This window comes from Corvus kubaryi, unplaced genomic scaffold, assembly GCF_017639235.1.
Source record: "Corvus kubaryi isolate FWS band 111438036 unplaced genomic scaffold, C.kubaryi_AGA036_p1.0 37394, whole genome shotgun sequence".
NCBI classification, from domain to species: Eukaryota; Metazoa; Chordata; class Aves; order Passeriformes; family Corvidae; genus Corvus; species Corvus kubaryi.
Window position 1 is genome coordinate 14,929,706 of NW_024581133.1, and position 13,115 is coordinate 14,942,820.

A 13,115-nucleotide genomic window follows, 5' to 3' on the forward strand; every position below is an offset into this window, starting at 1 on the left:
TGGAGTATACATTAGGAACAGGTAGAAGCAATAGCTGTATCACCTGAATGTAGCAACGTTTTACTTGTCTGGCTTCTACTTAAACTTTTTAAAATCTACTCTTAATTTGACATTGCAGTTGGTGAAATTTTCAGCAATTTTAAAACTACAGACTTTTTTGGAAATACCACAAATGAGCCAGACTTACTCAAAGGACAAGGACACTGAAGGCAACAGACCGTAAAATGCCAGACTGACATGGATAAAAGTATTAACATACATTGCATGTATGAGTGGAGCAGTTCTGAAATGCCGTGTTATGGGCACATATGGCATGAGCTGTGTAATCAAGTCGTCATGCCTGGGTAGACATTGCTTAGGAGAGGAATGACGGATGGTTGCAAATAAGCTATTGCCTAATCATCCATGCAGTGGGTGAAGTACTTGTGTTGCTCTCACTTGTGCCTGGTACACACAGCCCCACCTCCCAACACTTTTCTGGCGCTGCTGCTCTGGCTACTCACTGAGGAATGCTGTGGGAAAGAGCAGATCATGCTTAGAACTTTAGTTTGCTGTAAGATACCACAGGAGGGGAAAAATGAACTATAAATGACTGTGGCAAATATCAATGGTGAAACACTTCTATTGGTTGGTTGGTTGTTTGTTTGTTTTAAGCATTGCTTCAAAAGGGTTTCAAACAACGTTTTTTGCTGAATCCTCCCCTGCTAGTGAATTTGCCTTTCCACAGAGAATTATGAAGACACCAAATCTGAAGATAGCAACTTCTGGGAGGGAATAATGGTTTTTTGTGTGCCATTTAATATGTTGAGGAATGCCAGCAGTTGCCTCTCAAAAGGATAATTACTTCATTACCAAATGTAAAAACTGTAAACAGGAAATTGGTTAAACTGTCTGTCAAGGAATTCCAATGCCCAGTAGTCTGTATAGAGCCCATTAACTCTGCAAACCTGCTGTGTCTAATAACTGCTGTATCTGAAGGGGAAACACACCTCAGTAACAGACTGGCAAATCTGCGCTTTGTTTGTGGTAGTGATTGATTTGGTTTTAAGTCCTTCATTAGAGTATCTGAATATACCCTTTCATGTGGAGATGATCAGGAGACTGCTCTGATGGAAACCTTCCCATCTGTGAAGAAGAGTTCCTAGGAGGTCCTGAACTTGGGTTGAGGAGGACTAGAGTGGCTATGCTGTACTGAAATGAGATTGCTCTCTGATGCTGGCCAAGAGGATTTGTTCAAAAAGCTTATGCAGTTGGGTAAGCTTTTGTATATGGTAGCTTTTGTATATGTTGTCTTCACCAGGCAGTGTACTTTGTCTGTAAGCACACTGCTATCTCCTAACAGACTAAATATAGGTAGAAGCAGTTCAAATTAAGGAGGGGTAACTTACTGGGTACTGTAATAAGATCAGTTCCTAGGATAGTAAAAATACTGGTTTGTACTGTGTTTTGGCTAGTGGCAGCCCAAAGCTGTATTATGGGGTTAAGTTTGCTCATCTTCCACCTTTCTCTAATATCAGGGTCTTCTCAAAACCCAGGAAATGGGTGAGTTGAGAGTCATTCCAATATATATAGCTTTGGTCCACTGTGTTAACTATGTTTTTTACCCTATACAGTCCCATTCTGTATGGGGAAATCATTCATTTGTTGGTTTTTTGGAATGAAGTGTCATTCGTGGGTGTTTTTAATTCCAGGGTTTAAATATCCAGGCTTATTTTCAAACTCCCAGCACCACCCTTCCCAGTTCCCTGGATGTCAGCTCCCAGTGACATCATCTCAGGCTGTGGTTAGAGACATAGCTTCTCTCCTGTTTTGTGTCCTGAGATGAAGGCTGCAGATGTGATCTGGATTTAGCCTCATAATTCTTTCCACTCCATGCAACAGGTCAGATCTTTCACCTGTTTTTTTTCTTGGTCCCTTGTAGTCTTTCCCTAAATAATTAAAATAATGATCAGTCCATCTCCTGTTACAGAATGGAGATCACCACTTCAGAGAACCTGTTTCAGTGTTTGACTACCCTCATAGTAAAAATAAAAGATTTGAAAAAAATACTGAGAAGGTCATATATGCATTGTTGACCAATAATACACACTCTGAATATTCACTTTATCCTCTTCTATATCCCTATTTTGGTAAAGCAAAATTATCCTTGTTCCTTCAAAGCTGTTCTCTTCAGTTACAGCATTTCCTCTTGCATAGAAACCTCTGATGCCTGTAGTGCTGCCTGTGCTGTGCTAATTAGTATTATTCCTCAATGGTTGTAATGTCCTAAGATTTGGGAAAAGAATCACAGCAGGCGAGGGAATGGAAGCTGTCAGGCCATGAGCCCAGTAATGTAAAGGCTACCAATCATAACATTTTACACTGTGAATCAAAAAGTCAAGTCCTACTTTGTTGGATTATAAAATTTTATTTTTATGGGATAGAAAATAATAAAAACCCCCAGGTTGTTTAGTATATCAAACCTGTTTGTGCTAATGACACTTCTATCTGTATCTTTAATATTGCTATTAAAAGGGACTTAATTAAATAAAATTCTCTGTGATTTATTGAAATAGCCTGTAATAGCTCAATGTACTTATACCTTCTTCTTGAAATTCCCAAAATACACTGTGCTAATGCAGCTAATGGCAAGTCCATCATTGCACCACCTGTCTATTTATGATTTGCAAGGCCTATTAAGTCTATTTGTCATTGAGCTGGTATGAGGCAGAAAAGAAATAATGAGGTTAGAATAATTTTCATGGAGGAAAATGGCAACAGGAAGTGGGCAATGCAAAGTAATTCTTAAAAAGAGTGCAAAACGTATTAAGTCACAGTTCTCTAATTCTTTAAATTAGAATGTTTCCCGATAGTTTGATCAAAGCAGCAATTTTAATGGGTTTCTGAAGAAAAAATACTGTGGTAGGCTCTTTGAGAGTAACCTGAGAGACATCCATCCTTTTGCAGTCTGATAAACAAAGGGAAGACTTGGAATTTACCCAAGTTCTGAATTACACAGAGTAGGTATCTGTTTTGGATAACTGTTGTCTCCCCAAAAGTGTGGCTCTAGTGTCGATTTTAGTTTAATTTAGAGCTTGTTTTCCTCCAGGATAGTACCTGAGGCTTATGAACAATTTCCACAGTGGTGTAGGCTACATATTTAATTCTATACTTACCAGCAATCAACTGAAAATATAATATAAAAAATAGGTTTGTATATACACACAGAGTAGAAACCAAAGTTGCTAGTAATATACAGAGGTAAGAAGAAATTATGGAATGCTATAAAATCTCATTAAAAATTATATATTTTTCCAGTAGCTTTATGTGAGAGAAGGAGTGGGGAGCTATAATTGTCCTTCAGTTGCACAGATCACATTGGAAACATTATTTAGTATTTGTATTCCATAATGGTTTTATTTCAGTCCTGCCTTATGTGAACAATGTTATTTTATCAGCTTCTATCTCTACATTGAAAGTAAAAATGTTCCTTATCTTTAATAGCAGCAGAACACTTACAGTAATGCTTTTCTTAAGAACAAACAAAAACCCCTAAAACTTGAGCATAGCCATAGCCCCCCCCTGACAGGAAGCACATTAGACACAATCTGAGGACACCAAATGTGGTGACCGAGAGCAGCAAAATGCCTGGGGATACCGAAATGTTTGTGTACTCTATTGACAGTTTTTGCAAGTCCTGTGTGAATCAAGGGGATGACTTTCCAACAGGTGTCAACCTCCTTAGCTGGTAATCCAAAACATCACCAAAGATAAAGGACTGAAAAGTACCTGTAGCCTTCAGAACTCTGTTTGAATGGCTGTAAGAATTCATCTGGGGAAGGAGCACAAGCAGAAAAGCAGATTCCCCCCCATTGTTTCTCCATTATTGAAGCTTATAAAGTTACTTTTCCTACCCCAGGAACATTTCACCCTCTTAATGATTAGAGATTGTGATACTACTCAGAAACTGTGCAGGCAGTAATGTGAGGAGAACAGGGAGCATTAAGTGGTTGTTAGGTTGAAACAAAATCTTCTGAACTGCTAAGAGATAATTAGGCTTTCAGTGGGGAAAGAAAAATATAATTTAAAGGCCTTTACTGAACTTGGTTTTTCCTGAAGTGTTTACCTAACAGCTGTTCTCCTAAGGGATTCCCTTCTGAATTACTCAGTTCCACAGTACAACATAGACTCCTACCCAGGGGCCTGAAATACTCAGAGAAAAACCTGAAATAATAATCCAACTGTCTCATATTCTGCGTAATGGAGAAACTGCCTCCAAATTGCTCTTGCTGCCTCGGGCCCCAGTGCCCTTTCAGCGGCATCATTTTATTGCAGATGTGTGTGAAATGGTACCGGTTCGAGCAAGGGGTGAGCCTGGCCCTGATTCTGGTAGTGCCAGGGGGAGCAATGCTTTTTGCTGCAGGGTGAATGAGCGGGCACTCAACAGGCTGGCAAACCATCAAATAGCCCCTTGGGAAGAAATGCTTTAACAAGAGGGAGATTTAAAAAAAAAAAGTATTAAGAATTGTGCTAAAATACTGGCTAAAGAGTAATCCAAGCTGTACTCAAGCTGACCTTGTTAATTTTCCTGGTTCTTAGAGAAAGAAGCACAAAGCCTGAATGAAATTTCTCACTAATTCTTTTGTTTGAAGGGTAGTGAGACAATCTGCTTAATTATTTTTGGCAGTTCAGATAAGTCTGCTTTTCAAATGCTTGTCACAGTAACTAATACTGTTAGAATAATTGCTTTTTCTGTATGTGCACCTCTCTATTCAGTGTTTTTGTATTATTGTTTTTATTATAAATCCTGCAGGGAATTTTTCTCTCTGCCAAACCATTTTATATCCTTGGCTTATATTCCACCTATATAGTTTTTGCCAGATTTCCCTGTATCAGTTTCTTACAACCACCATAATATAAGAGGGATGTGTAAGATTTGTTTGCTTTTTTAAATTATCACCAAAAATATTTCATTTAGAGACATAAGAAAACAAAAAACATAAATTGGCAATGGAGTACAATTCTTCAGCATATTAAATCCTTCTCATATTGGCATTGCCAAAACCAAAGAGAGACTTTCATTCCACCTGTCATTTTTACAGACCTCAGGCCACTGTGGTGAGGGATGATGCCAGCGCTGTTCCCTAGGCAGCCACAAAAGTACACTGCTCATTATGCACTGATATTCCAGAGGGATTTCTTTTTATTTCCCCTCAGGCCAACAGTAAGCTACCTTTGAAAATACATAGGCAGTATTCCTTTAAAAAGAGCAAGTGCCTGTCTTTCAGTTAGAAGAAACACTGTGTGGGAAATGAGAGAAAAGATTATTTTCCTTTTGAGGAAACCATCTTCTAGAAGTGTTACTGGCTGCAGTCATTTGCATGGGTAAGATTTACTGTTTGTAAGAACAGTGAAAGAACCTTCTAAATGCACAAATAATCAGCCATTGTCAGTCCCACTCCCTTGGCCACAACCAGCCTGTGTATTTTAGGTGTCCTGCTTGGAGTGATCTGTTCCTTCTGAACCGGAGCTCTGCTGAATCACAGGTTCTGCGATCTTTTTCTCCAACTTTTAAAACAAGAGTATTAAATCTGATAGAAACGTAGCCATGTACTTTCTGACCAGATGAAAACTGTTTTAAGGAGTGCCACCTCCGTTGAATGAATGCCCTATTTTAAAAGCACTTTGAAGAGCAAAGAAAGCTTTGCATGCTGTTAAAAACAAAGCACACCCAAGGTTCAGAACACTGTCAAAACTGGAATATTGCATTTTTATACCGATTTAAGTAAACAGTTAAGAGTAGCTTTTCACAGAACAAATGTAATTTCTTCCTCCATATTTTTCTGTGCTGAAAGGGAAGTTACAGTTTTGTGCATAAATAAGCCACTTAGAACAATAAAACTACAGATTATTGGTACATATGGATAACAAGTTTATAAAGGCTTTTCCAAATACTAATTGTACCTGAATCATAAATATATAATAAATAATTATGGAGAAGTTATCTCTTCCTGAAGGCTTTTTTTCCAGACAGTATACAGTAAGACTTGTCTCAATTTTATAGTAAATACATATACATTTCTGCCATTCTCTTACAAAAAAAGGAAGTCCATATAATGCCTAAGAGCTCCATATACCTCAGGAATTTATTGAGATGTAGTATTCTACATGGGTGATGCATTTCTGAAGAAACAGCTTCTCTTCAGACGTATTTGTTTTAAGGAAATAGTATTCTGTTCTTCTGCAGAAAAAAAATCCACTTCTTTCCAAAGTGTTGAAGTTCAAAAAAGTTAATCTGCAATGCCTGGACAGAGGTGAACAGTAAATTTGATTTAAGAACTAAGGTCTAACAATTAAAAATCCAAAGATATTTAAAGGGTCTAATTAATAACTATGAAATTTGATTCTCTAAACTTTTCAATCCTTAGTCACCCTCAGCAGCAGATTCAGCTGTACCATTCTGCAAAGGGGAATGTTGTGTGTCTGCTTGACTGGCCTCAGAGCAGTGGGGTTTAAACCTTTCTCAATTTAGGGCAACTAAGTTGGGTTTGATCCTAAACACGTTCTGTATTTCATCAGCATTTACAACAAATGGTTGCTACCGTAGTGTGTGATGCTCAAATAAACAAATGGCAGCATTTTCTTTCTTGAAGTCTTCTGCTTTCAAAATGGACTCTGCCAGGGAAAAAAAAAAGCAGAAAGGTTATGATAGCCTAATAAAACTTCCAGTGTACTCTGCAAGTATAGATTTCTGGAGAATTATGTCATTTTTCTCCTTTTACTCTGCATGTTCTTGCTCTGAAAACCCAATACCGAACTCTATGTGGAGTTATTTGGGAAGGCTAGAGGTATTTAGGAAGATTAGAGAAATGCAGAGGATCATGTGGGCTAGGTAAGCAAAAAGGAGAGTGAGGAGAATCTGTAAATTTCTGTGGAAACACAGCTGTGCTGGTGGAAAATACTAGACTGGAGAAGAGGGTATGCATTATACCAATATAATGCATTATCCCAGTATGATTACATCTGCAGGTTTCTGCTTGCAGTACGGTCCTGCTCTCTCCCTGTCTGGAGCAAGGGGACAAAGTGGTGTAGGGGCTTGAGTGTCAGCAGAAGGTTGCTTCTGCTTGAGGTCATTTAGTGTCCAGGGGAGGGGGATGAGTTTCACAGATGTGTTCCAGGGCTGCAAGTCCACTGAGCTGGATTAGACGGGGTGGGTGGATGGTTCTGTGGAACGAGTTGGCCTTGAGGCATGGAAGGGCAAGCCCTGAGGGCTGTTCCAACTCATCCATGGAAGTGTTCCACCATGGTGACAAAACTATACAACTTCTGAGTTGTTTCTGCTCAAAACAGTCCTTCTGGTGTGTTAGTATACAGTTAAACACTTCCACACCTGGCAAAACTGCTATGGGTCATGTATCTAATCATGTATGGTCAGTTACTGCAAAAAATACTAAACTGTGCCTTTGATTAATTGGAATGTATTTCAGATACATCTAGATTGCCATTTTTGCCTTCTGATTTGCAGCTGCATTTCACAAAGAAAAATCTTGAAAAATTATCCATTATGTTGGAGACTGTTTTCATAAATCTCAGTGGTAACTTCATATAAAATAAATGCCCTATATGAATTATATTTTCATCCAAGAAACGGAGTTGTTTTAATAATCCTTAACTTCAGGAATAGTCTTTCTGGTCCTTTCAATTATCCAAAGTAGAAAAGCTGTGTTCATCTATCAGGCTTTAACTAAATTGCTAAGAGCAGCTAAGCTAGCCTTGAATTATTTAGATTGCCTACCCCGTGCTTCTGAAGAAAACTGGAATGTCCCAGCCACCTAACACCCATTCCTGATTCTCCAGGGAAGATCCTTTTGCCCCATGTGTACAGCTTTTCTCATCTACAGATGACAACTGGAAAGATGATGTGCCTTTAATAAGCTATTTCCTAGAAAGTATGTCTATCTAAGTTTTTTCCTAGTATTTTGATGATTTTTACATGATAGTGATAGGAAATATTTTAGTTTTTCTCCTTTATCTTCTCAGGAATATGTTCATGTCTAAGAAGAATAGGTAGAATCCCACAAGCAGATTCTATGTGCTTTACTACAAAATCCACAATCTCAGCAAAACACTTAGGGGAGGGAGTATGTGCTTCTTTCTTTTTCATTCTAAATACTTTAAATTAGTTACGTGTAACTCAATATCTTGAAAATTTTGGTTTGTGACTCATGTAAGAAGATAAGAGGGGCTTTTCTCAGAAAACCAAGTTTTTGACTTGTAATTTTAAAAATGTAACTCACTGTTTTTCAGTAAAGGAAATAAAAACCTACTTGAGAATGTATAAAATGATTCTTCATTTAAAATTACATCTGGATTTTAGTGGCTTAGCTAAAAGCTTGATTTTGTGCACTATTAAAAGTGATTCTGTTAAGTTTTATTTGGGACTTTCAGCTACTTAATTCTACAGTAGAAAATATTTTATCTAGTAGATTTTGGGCCTGTAAAATCTAATAATTTTAAAGGACGGTATAAACTGGCCAATTCAACCACATTTTTTTTACTTTTGGCAATGGGATCAGTAAGGAATTTGATCACTGTTGCTTGTTACTTTATATACAGAAGTGTTGCACATTTTAAAGTTTTACAGAAGAAAAGAGATACGGTTTAATGCACCAAAAAAACTTACATCTAAAACTTCTTGTACAATATTGGATATATATTTTTCTATGTTTTAATTTCTTAGACTGAACTCCTGATTAAAATAGTTTTATTTTTGCTAAGGCTTGAACAGAAAATACCAGGTACTTCTTCAGTTTATGCTTTTTGGGGGTTTTTTACAGTGATTACATTTTCTGCCAGGCGTCTGGGAAAGAAGTTCTGTCTCATTTTAAAAAAAATCTGAGTTTTAGCTTGCCTTTTGTAAAACCACCGGGCAATCTGCTTTTCAGATCCAATCACGTGCACCCAATGTGAACTTTCAAGCAGTCATAAAATGCAGAGCAATTATCTTTATTTCAGTGGTGTCTGTAGCACTCCAGAACACTCACATGGAGAAAGTAATTCCAAGGTAGGTATTTCTGAAGAACAGACCCAGACTATTTTCAGATTAAAGCATGAAAATTGAGGTTTCTTTCATTTTTTATCTGCAAAGCTTTCTTGTTTAAAACCCTTTTGGCTTACATTTGGAAGTAAATCCTATGGTTTTATATATGCTTAGATTATGTTGTTAAAGGATGCTATTTTTGTGAAACAACTAATCTGTGAATATCCTCTATGTAAAAACATGTGAAACCACAATAATGGCTGTAAAGTAATGGCAGATACTTTTCTTTGTTTCCTTCAGGTCTATCACTGGTTGGGTTAGCAGACCAATTCACAGGTAGTAGATGGTGCAGAAAATAGCTGAGAAGTTCAGGGACCCACATTTAACTCCAAGTCCTTAAAGAAACAAGTGAGAGAATCGTTCCTCTGTGCACAATCACCCCACCAAGGATAGGTTTTGCAGCCTACAGTGGAGATGTGACAGTTCCCCTTATTTGTGTTACCTCTTGGAAGCAGACTTTGTCCAGGCATTGGTTCATTACAGGGCTCTTGATGATTGTGAGGTTGGTGCTCTTGGTTTTAATATATCCTTTTAAAAGTTTTCATAAATAGGCACTTAGGTTTCAAGCACAGAAACAGGGCTTAGTCAAAGTCTGCTGATCTTCACAGTAATGTTTTATGTTTTCATTCACAATATTTTTGTACACAGAATTGGTGTGCTTTGTGAGCTCTTCATTAATTTCCACAGAAAAATTGCTGTAAAAGATGGGACTGGAAGTGTCATTGTACATCTGATTTGCCAAGTGAAGACACAGTGGATATGTTTATTAGTATAAAAGTAGGGTGGTGGGAAGAGGATTTTCATTTTTGAGGTTCATTGATTAACTACAAGTCTGTCAGAGGCAGTTATCCTATTTTAAGAAAACTGTTGAGTCATCAGGAAGCAAAATAATACCAAAGATAGCAGTGCCACCATAAGGTTTTAAGTCTACAGATTTAACTCTATGATCCCTTCTTGTACTGGTGGGCACTGGCATGTATTGTCTTGTCTTTGACACATTTTGGTATCTGCTACGATGAGGGGTTTTTTATATTTTCAAAGGCTAAAGCTAATAAAGCAGGATACTTCCTGCAAGATGTTGATTACAACTGGATGTGGTGTATATATAAAGCCATCTTTATTGTTTGCTGTCTTGCCCTCCTTTCTGTCCCTGCCCAGTACAACTTTTTGGAAGATAAACTTAAGGAAGATTGACTGTCAAGTGCGAAAAAATGTAAATTTCTTTTTTAATATACTGAAATACCAGCTTCTGTTGCCTTATATGCTTAGAAGCTGGCATGTGAGAGTATGTTGCTCTTCAGTTCTGCCAATGATACAGACTTTATATTTAGGTAACTATATCCATAAACCAATTTCATTACTTTTGTAAAAATTAGATATATTGGGTATAGTTCCTGGTAAACTGAGATAAAGTATGTTGGGAGTGCCTTACAAGTTATTCTTAGAACAGGGCGAAGTGTAGCCATGGAAAAAGATTTTTTTTTTTTTTTTTAATATATGTGCCAAGAAATTGTGGTATGCTTCAACTGAACTTATCCTGGATGTTGTGGTCTGGATACTAGATTGCCTCTGAGGAATCAACATGGTAGACAAAAGAACTGGAATTACTGCTGCTGGTGTTGTAAGGATGCAACATCTGAATGGCTGAGAAATTACTTGTTAAATATTAGAATATATTTTATTCTAATTTATATTAGAATATATATTTTAAGTCAAGCTATCAAGATGAAGGTTGGGTATGGAAGGAGATAAGTCTTGTGGGTTTTTCTTATTGTGTATGTGTAGATAAAGTTTATATTTTATTTTTCAGGACTGATACTACCTCATCTGACTAATTTCTACTACATCTTTAGGATGTACATTGTGTGGGACAGCCTGGTTTGTTAGTGCTTAAGTCCTTAGAGCTGCATAGAGAGGGGCTGCTTCAAATAATGAGCTCATGTAAGGGATGCAGATTTGAGTTGTGCTGTACATAAGTGACAGTGGCAGGGCCCTTGGACAAGCTTTCAATATCTATACCCTGTAGGGCACCTTCGTAATGGCAAGAGAGGCTTTACTGTAACTGTGAATTTACTTCTCTTTGCTCCTTTTCCAATTCTGTCATATTTGAAAATGACATTTGCTTCATCTCAAGTAACAGTTTAAGAGACAGATGCATGAAATTCACTGCAGTGCAAAGTGAGGTAGAATAAATACAAACTTCTATCTGCTAATATAGTCCTGAGTATTAAGCTGCTTTCTGAACTGATGGGAGGCAGTAAAGGCTGACAGTACTGACACAGTTACCATAGAAGTGGGATCATTATCATGCTGGTGTCTGAGTTTTGATGCGTTTTAACAGGCTAATAATAAGGTCTGGTATGTAGTGCCCTTCTGGCTGCCTTCAGGAAACAAATTATTTGCTAAATTAAAAATTAGTAGTTTATAGTGTTCCCATATAAACATGGCTATTCCAAAGCTTTTGTGGGCACAATTCTGGAAGAAATTTTACTACCACCATCCCACTTACAGTCACACTCAGTGATCTGGCATTGAAAAATACCAATGGAATTATTGTAAAAGGATCTCTTCAGCAAAATAACTTTAAATTAGGGATAATACTACTTCCCAAATTGCTCTCAAATAATTCTCAAACAAATCCAGCAACTAAGACTCTTCAAAGAAAACTACGAAGTGTATCCAGAGCTCATTCAGATCTTGAATGGTATCTATCTACATCTGAATACTCATGAATATGGAAGTGAACAAAATGTGATCTAAAGTCCTGTGGATTCCTACAGGAAGCCAAAATAATTGTTTTCTGGTAGCCTTAGTTTGCCATATTGGAAGCAGTGGAAGTATTGATTATCTGAGATCTTACCCACATGTGAGGTTCATGGACAGCATATGAGCATGTGGATTTGCAGTGCCAGATCCTCCTCTGGATTACCCACAAATGTGAAGTTTTTTGAATTTTTTTTTTTTTTTTTACATACAAGTTAGAAAGTCCTTGGAAATGAAGGTAAATTGCTTTGTACGTAATGCATACAATAGTGTCAGCACTGGGAGTTAGTGAGATGTAAATTCACACCCCAGTGTAATGTGTCCTAATTTCTCCAAGCCCTAGGGCCATCTTGTTCCTGAATGAGAGCACCCAGATAGAGGTTTAAATGCATTTATTAAGGTTTCTAATTGTCCTGCTGTTGAATAACCTAAAGCATTTCTGCCATGTTGGAGAATGAGCTGCTTAATCATGGAGACTGCACAGGTCCAGTTTGCTTCTGGGCTTTGGTTTTGTTTCTTTTTGCTAGAACCTTTCACTCTATTTGGCAGAACATTGGAACACAGACTCTTCGTTGACTTTGAAAGGGGTATTTTGAAGTAATGTTTCCAGTGTTGGATAGCAAATAGTCCTACTTAAATAAATACAAGTGGAAGTCAGTTTTAGTGTGAACTGGTATAAGCACAAATTCAGTGTGATCTATAACTATATATTCCACCTGCCTTCCTTTATCTGTTCTGCCTGGGTTTTCAGATGGGAGGAAGAACACCTGTGCCAGTGGTCAATTTGGGAATATCAGTTGGGAATGTGTGGTGGTGTGTTGTTTCTAGCTGTCTCCCCTTTGTTATCAGGCCCAGCCTAACTATGTCATTGTAAGCTAACTCTTCTTTTGATTATGAGCAGTGTTAATGTAGTACAATTCTGCATTTGACTAAAAACTTTTAGCAAAACAGCTGTCTCTCCAGTGTAGAGTTTTGTCAGGTACTTTTGGCTCTGATTAAAATAAGACTTGCACATGTGCTGGAGCAGTATTTCAGCTGTGCTGGGGTGACAGCACTGTAGGCTGTTATGCTAAGCTGTTTTGTGACGCAGTGAATTAAGCTGAAAGCAGCAAGCTTTTTTGTGTTCTTCTGTTACATCTGGATGTTTTACTGTATGTTGTATGACAAGAGGGGACCTACTCTGACACTTTCCTGTCAACGCACATCTCCTCACTACTACCTCCCCAGGAAACTAATGCTAAGAAAAGTTCTTGAAAGAAAAAGAAAAAAAAAG